This window comes from Mesoplodon densirostris, chromosome X, assembly GCF_025265405.1.
Source record: "Mesoplodon densirostris isolate mMesDen1 chromosome X, mMesDen1 primary haplotype, whole genome shotgun sequence".
NCBI classification, from domain to species: domain Eukaryota; kingdom Metazoa; phylum Chordata; class Mammalia; order Artiodactyla; family Ziphiidae; genus Mesoplodon; species Mesoplodon densirostris.
The window spans coordinates 69008622-69015928 of NC_082681.1; the positions used below are offsets into that span (position 1 = coordinate 69008622).

Sequence of the window (7307 nt, forward strand, 5' to 3'; positions counted from 1 at the left end):
CTATTCACTAGCAGGTCTGTGTCTTTATTCCTGTCTTACCCTTAGGTTCTTCATGACATTATTTTTTCTTAAATTCCATATATATGTGTTAGCATATGGTATTTGTCTTTCTCTTTCTGACTTACTTCACTCTGTATGACAGACTCTAGGTCTATCCACCTCATTACAAATAGCTCAATTTTGTTTCTTTTTCTGGCTGAGTAATATTCCATTGTATATATGTGCCACATCTTCTTTATCCATTCTTCCAATGATGGACACTTAGGTTGTTTCCATCTCTGGGATATTATAAATAGAGCTGCAATGAACATTTTGGTACCTGACTCTTTTTGAATTATGGTTTTCTCAGGGTATATGCCCAGTAGTGGGATTGCTGGGTCATATGGTAGTGCTATTTGTAGTTTTTTAAGGAACCTCCATACTGTTCTCCATAGTGGCTGTAACAATTCACATTCCCATCAACAGTGAAAGAGTGTTCCCTTTTCTCCACACCCTCTCTAGCATTTATTGTTTCTAGATTTTTTGATGATGGCCATTCTGACTGGTGTGAGATGATATCTCATTGTAGTTTTGAATTACATTTCTCTAATGATTAATGATGTTGAGCATTCTTTCATGTGTTTGTTGGCAGTCTGTATATCTGGCACAAAAACAGAAAGATAGATCAATGAAACAGGATAGAAAGCCCAGACATAAACCCACACACATATGGTCATCTTATCTTTGATAAAGGAGGCAGGAATGTACAGTGGAGAAAGGACAGCCTCTTCAATAAGTGGTTCTGGGAAAACTGGACAGGTACATGTAAAAGTATGAGATTAGTTCACTCTCTAACACCATACACAAAAATATACTCTGAATTCTTTTTCAGGTAGACTGCCTTTTTCTTCTTCATTTGTTTTGTCTGCTGGATTTTTACCTTGCACCTTCATCTGATGTGTGTTTCTCTGTCTTCCTATTTTGCTTAACTTACTGTGTTTCAGTTCTCCTTTTCACAGGCTGCTGTTTAGTAGTTCTCATTGTTTTTGGAGTCTGCCCCCAGTGCATAAGTTGTGTTCAGTGAGTTGTGTACACTTCCTCTTTGAGGAAACTGGTTCCTGTTCTCTGGTGGTTGAGGGGGGATCTTGTCTTTCTGGTGGGCAGGACCACGTCTGATGGAATGTTTTGGGGGTTTTGTTACCTTATTATCATTTTAGGCAGCCTCTCTGCTAATGGGTGTTGTTTTTTTCCTGCCTTACTAGTTGTTTGGCACAGGGTGTCCAGCACTGTCGATTGCTGGTTGTTGAGTGAAGCTGAGTCTTAGCTTTGAAATGGAGATCTCTGGGAGAGCTTTCCCCATTTGATATTACATGAGGCTGGGATGTCTCTGATTCACCAATGTCCTGAACTCAGCTCTCCCACCTAAGAGGCTCAGGCCTGACACCCAGCCAGAGCAGCAAGACCCTGTCAGCCACACGGCTCAAAAGTAAAGGGAGAAATAAAGAATTAAAGACAAATAATAAACAAAATAAAATAAAATAAATTTATTAAAATAAAAAAGAAATATTAAAACTAAAAATGCAATTACAAAAAGTAAGAAAGAAGAGAGCAACCAAACCAAAAAAAAAATCCAACAATCATAACAATTACAAAAACTATACAAAAATAAATAAATAAATAACAGACAGATCCCTAGGACAAATGGTAAAAGCAAAGTTATACAGACAAAATCATACAAAGAAGCATATGCATTCACACTCAGTAAAAGAGAAAAAGGAAAAAAATATGTATATATATATATATATATATATATATATATATATATTTATAAAAAGAAAAAAGGAAAAGAAGAACCAAATCAATAAACAAATCTACCAATCATAGTAAGCTCTTAGTACTAAACTAAGATAAACTTAAACCAGAAACAAATTAGATACAGAAAGCAAATCCCAAGTCAGCAGCTGTTCCCAAAATCCACTGCCTGAATTTTGGGATGATTCATTGTTTATTCAGGTATTCCAGAGATTCAGGGTAGATCAAGTTGTTGTGGATATTTAATCCACTGCTTCTGAGGTGCTGTGAGAAATTTCCCTTTCTCTTCTTTGTTCACACAGCTCCTGGTGTGCAGATTTGGATTTGGACCTGACTCTGCGTGTAGGCCACCTGAGAGCGCTTTTCCCTGCCCAGACAGGTTGAGGTTAAAGTAGCAGCTGATTTGGTGGCTCTGGCTCACTCAGGTCAGGGAGATGTAGGGGTACAGAATGTGGGGCAAGCCTGCAGTGGTGGAGGCTGGCATGATGTTGCAACAGCCCGAGGCAGGCCATTTGTTCTCCCAGGGAAATTGTCCCTGGACCACGGGAAACTGGAAGTGGTGGGCTGCACAGGCTCCTGGGAGGGGAGGTTTGATGGCGACCTGTGCTTGCACACAAGCTTCTTGGTGGCTGCAGCGGCACCCTTAGTGTCTCATGCCCATCTCTGGTGTCTGCACTGATAACCAGGGCTTGCTCCCATCTCTGAGCTCATTTAGGTGGTGCTCTGTGTCCCCTCTCCTCACACATATCAAAACAATTGTCTCTTGCCTCTTAGGCAGTTTCAGACTTTTTCCTGGACTCCCTCCTAGCTAGCTGTGGTTCACTAGCCCTCTGCAGGCTGTGTTCACGTGTCCACTCCAGTCCTATCCCTAGGATCTGATCTCCGAAGCCTGAGCCTCAGCTCCCAGTCCCCAACCACCCCGGAGGGTGAGAAACCAATCCTTTAGGCTGCTAATTGCTGGTTGGCACTGATCATCTGTGCAGGAATCTCTCTACTTTGCTCTCCACACCGCTATTGCTGCACTCTCCTCTGTGGCTCTGAAGCTTCCCCCACACCCACCCACTGTCTCCAACAGTGAAGAGTCTTCCTAGTGTGTGGAAACTTTTCCTCCATGACAGCTCCCTCCTACAGGTGCAGGTCCTGTCCGTATTCTTTTGTCTCTTTTATTTTCCTTTTTCCTTTTGCCCTACCCAGATATATTGGGAGTTTCTTGCCTTTTGGGAAGTCTGAGGTCTTCTGCCAGCTTTCAGTAAGTGTTCTGTAGGCGTTGTCCCACTTGTAGAAGTATTTTTGATGTACTTGTGGGGAGGAAGGTGATGCCCCCGTGTTACTCCTCCTCCATCTTGAAGGTCCTCCCCAACTTGAGTTTTATAATGACAAGTCATGCTTAACCCACAGGTATATGACAAGTTCTTTATATGCTAAAAGAGTAAGTTTTCTGTGTAGACAGGCAATAAAACTCCAGAACAAATCAGAATTTCTAAGCATTTGTCTTTTTTGTTTCATTTAACCTTAATTCATCAAAAGTATTTCAGTTGCACAGTTGTTTTTTTTTTTTTTTTTTTTTTTCGATACTTGGGCCTCTCACCATTGCAGCCTCTCCCTTTGTGGAGCACAGGCTCTGGACCCGCAGGCTCAGCAGCCATGGCTCATGGGCCCAGCCACTCCATGGCATGTGGGATCTTCCTGGACTGGGGCACGAACTGGGGCATGTCCCCTGCATCGGCAGGCAGACCCTCAACTACTGCACCACCAGGGAAGCCCTGGACAGTCTTTTTTAAAAAATACCATTTTTACACCATTTGGGACACAGGAAAATATTTCTTCTTTATTATAATGTTTTTCCGTTTTTTTTTTAAAGAATTTTTTTGAGGTTGACCATTTTTAAAGTCTGCATTGAATTTGTTACAACATTGCTTCTGTTGTATGTTTTAGTTTTTTGGCTGTGAGGTATGTGGGAATTTTTGCTCCCCAACCAGAATCAAACCCACATCCCCTGAATTGGAAGGTAATGTCTTAACCACTAGACCACCAAGAAAATCCCTCTTCTTTATCATTATCTACTTCTTCTTTCCTTTCTCTTCCTTGTTCATTTCAATTAATTTTTATATGCTTGGTATTAAGATGAGAAAATCTTGAATGTTATTAAGGATTCTTGGGTTTGTTCTAATAGCAAACAAATTGTGATTATTCCAACAATCATTGGATCATAAGGACTAGTTTATTTGATTAATTTATAAGTAATTTATTTTATAGCTGTAGACTTCCAAAGTAATTTTATTTGTTAGGTAATTATTTAGATTTTCATTATTGCCAGTGGGCTTTGGAAAATAAATTCTGTAAAAATAAATGTAGAACTGAAACAAGTTGATTCTCTATTCCATCAATCACACATTTTCTCAGTGATAGCAAACAAATGGCTTCTCCATTTCTATTTTGTTTATAAAATAGGAATGCTATCTCTCAATATATTTCACAATTAAAGTTTTCTAAAGATTGTTTAATCCTCATTTATAAGAAAATCTAAACCAAAACAAATCACTGAAAAACTCCAGTAAGAACTGAGTGTAGCTAATTAATATGTTGTTCCAAAGTCAACCAAAAAATATTCTTTACAAATAAGAGGCTGAAGAAATAGAGGAAGACAGAATTTGTCCAGAGAGAACAAACAAATGAAGTACTTAACTGAAAATCAAGTACTAATGTGATACTTATTTTGAAGAACAAAATTTTTATATAATTTCTTTCACATCTTCATATACTACTCCATATACTTCAATCACATGAAGAAGTGCCACAGTAAATCTTTAGAGGATTTTTGGTTTGTTAATTTCTTGCTATTTTTTTTGACGTGTGTTTGTACCATTGCAAAATCTGTAAGAAAGGCACCTTCTACATTATTTGGTCATGCAAATAACAATAGAGTAAAATCTAGGCATATTTTTACCATTTAATATTTGATTTTAAGAGAATAGTACATAATATATTTTAGAATATTTCAAATTAGATATAATCAACATATAAAATTATATTAGTTTCAGGTGTACAATGAAATGGTTTGATATTGGTATCCATTTCAAAATGACCACTGCAATAAGTCTAGTTAACATCCATCACCATGCCCACTTGCAATTCTTCTTTTCCTATGTGATGAGAATGTTTAAATTTCACATTCTCAGCAACTTTCAAATATACAATTAAATATTATTAACTATATTCACCATGATGCACATTACATAACCATGGTTTATTTATTTTGTAACTAGAAATGTGTACCTTTTGGCCACCTTCAACATTTCTCCCACCCACCACCGCTGCCTCTGGCAGCCACCAATCTGCTTTCTATATCTGTATTCAGATTTTCTACTACAATTATTAAAGGTTAAACTACATTTACAGTTAGAAAACATTGGTTATATTCCCAGTGTTGTACAATCATTTTACCATATCATACAACTAATATTGTGTACCTCCCACTTCCCTACTCCTATATTACCTCTCTCCACTGGTAACCACGAGTTTGTTCTTTATATCTGTGAATCTGCTTCTTTTTCATAATATTCACTACTTTGTTGCATTTTCTAGATTCCCACATATAAGTGATATCATATAGTATTTGTCTTCCTCTGTCTGACTTATTACACTTTGCATAATGCCTTCAAAGTCCATCCATGTTGCAGCAAATGGCAACATTATATTCTTTTTTATGGCAGAGTAGTATTCCAGTAGTATTCCAGTGTGTGTGGATGTGATATATATATATATATATATATATATATATATATATATATATATATATATATATATATATATATATATATATCTCACATCTTCTTTATCCGTTCAGCAGTTGATGGACACTTAGGTTGCTTCTATATCTTGGCAATTGTAAATAATGTTGATATGAACTTTGGGATGCATGTATCTTTTTTAATTACTGTTTTGTTCTGATATATATTCAGGAGTGGAGTTGCTAGGCCATATATTAGTTCTATTTTTAATTTTTTGAGAAATCGCCATACTGTTTAGCACAGTGGTTATACCAATTTACATCCCCACCAATAGTCTTCCCTTTTCTTCACATCTTCACCAACATTTGTTTTTTTTGTGTTCTTTTTGATGATAGCAATTCTGACAGGTGTGAGGTGATATCTAATTGTGGTTTTGACTTGCATTTCCCCAGTGATTAGTAATGTTGAGCATCTTTTCACATGCCTGTTGGCCATCTGCATTTCCTCTTTGGAAAAATTTCTCTTCAGTTCTTCTGCCCATTTTTCAATGAAGTTTTTTGGTTCTTCTCAATGTTGTGTTGCATGAGCTGTTTATATATGTTGGATATTAATCCCTTATTGCAAATAGTTTCTCCCATTCAATAGGTTGTCTTTTCATTTTGTTGATGGTTTCCCTTGCTATGCAAAAGTTTTAAGTTTAATTAGGTCCCATTTGTCTATTTTTGCTCTTATTTCATTTACTTTTATATTCCACATATAACTGAGATCATATGGTATTTGTCTTTCTCTGTCTGACTTATTTCATTTAGTATAATGCCCTCAAGTATCATCCACATTTTTCTCACTAATAGCAATATTTCTTACTTTATTATAGTAGAATTATATATATATATATATAATTTATCCATTCATTGTTTGATGGACACTTGGGTTGCTTCTATGTCTTGCCTATTGTAAAACTGTTGCAATAAATGTGGCTTTGCAGATATGTTTTTGAGTTAATGTTTTCTTTCCTTTGGATAAAGCCAGGAGTGGAATGACTGAATCATATGGTATTTATTGAATATAATTTGAATTTTTGAGGAATCTCCATACTGTTTTCCATAGGTGCTGTACCAGTTTAAGTTCCTACCAACAGTGCACAAGGTTTGTTACCTTTTCTCCACATTCTCTCCAACACTTGATATTTTTAATAGATATTTTAACAGATATGAGATGATGTCATATTATGGTTTTGATTTTCATTTCCCAGATAATAATTTATGTTGAGCAACATTTCATATACCTACTGACCAACTGTATGTCTTCTGTGGATAAATGTATATTCAGGTCCTCTGTCAATTTTTTTTTTTTTTCCATACGCGGGCCTCTCACTGTTGTGGCCTCTCCCATTGCAGAGCAGTCTCTAGATGCACAGGCTCAGCTGCCATGGCTCATGGGCCTAGCTGCTCTCTCTGTCAATTTTTAATCAAATTATTTATTTGCTTGTTTTCTTCTCTTATTGAGTTGTATGGGTTCTTCGTATATTTTGCGTATATATGATTTCAAATATTTTCTCATATTTGATAGGATCTCTTTTCATTTTGTTGATGGTCCTTTGCTGTGCAAAAGCTTTTTAGTTTGATATAGTCCAACTTGTTTATTTTTGTTTATGTTGCCTTTGCTTTTGGTGTCAAGTTTAAAATATCATGCCCAAGATTGATGTCAAGAATCTTACAAGCTATCTTTTCTTTTTGAAGATTTGTGATCTCAAGCCTTACCTTCAAGCTTTTCATCCCTTTTGGG

At 36.5% G+C, this 7307-nt stretch overlaps 1 pseudogene; it reads left to right on the forward strand.

Moving 5' to 3' along the window:
• Positions 1-372: 372 nt before the first annotated feature.
• On the forward strand, positions 373-6870 carry LOC132481622 (zinc finger protein 277-like; annotated as a pseudogene).
• The last annotated feature ends 437 nt before the right edge of the window (positions 6871-7307 follow it).